Raw genomic sequence first — 824 nt, forward strand, 5'->3', positions numbered from 1 at the left:
TTAATAGGACAGCTCAACAAGAACTTGTTTACATTGGATTTGAAGGCTACCATGTTGTATTCAACCGGGAAGCAGTTCTGGCGAGCAGTTCTGGCAAAGAATATTTGTTCATGGAATCTGCGTTTAGATTTAGGAACAGATAGAGAGTGGGGGAAACTGTATATAATGGTTGTAGCTAGTCGAGTACTTTTGTGAAAGTTTGGCAAGAGGGGGGACCATAGTTTAGAGTTCAGTCGATTACTTAAAAAGAAAGAAGTTAAAGAAGGACGTCGTTTGTTTGGATAAATATGCACTTGTAGTTTTTTCTTTCTTCTAAAAATTCAAATCAAAGTTGGTTGTTTCTTTTTTTCTTTTAAACAGAATTTATTCGAAACTTAATAATCTTTGTAGAGGTCATTTATCTGTGAACATTTATTTTCTTATTTGGTCACTGCCCCATTATTTGTTGCCAGGTGTGAAAGCGGTAACATTTCAAAGATTTTCACGAGCCACACAATAGAGCATGATGATGATGATGATGATGAAAATAAAAACATTCCAATAATATAGCGGAAGAAGAAGAAAAAAATAAAACATTTTATCGATAAGATTAAAAGAAATTCCAAAGTCCAATGTTTTATCATCTTACCAATCATTTTTTTTCCTAAATAAATACTTCAATACATATCTGTGTGTAAATATTGGATGTTTCTTCCGTGAACTCATCACAAAAACCATAAAACTCTCAAAGAGAAAACATGCATAGTGATGTAATATGTAAAATTCATAAAGAACCCAAATGAATCACATCAGTCCTTTTGCAGTGGGCTGTCATCGTGAGAACT

The sequence above is a fragment of the Euprymna scolopes genome, chromosome 15 (assembly GCF_053919585.1).
Source record: "Euprymna scolopes isolate OS-2025 chromosome 15, ASM5391958v1, whole genome shotgun sequence".
NCBI classification, from domain to species: Eukaryota; Metazoa; Mollusca; class Cephalopoda; order Sepiida; family Sepiolidae; genus Euprymna; species Euprymna scolopes.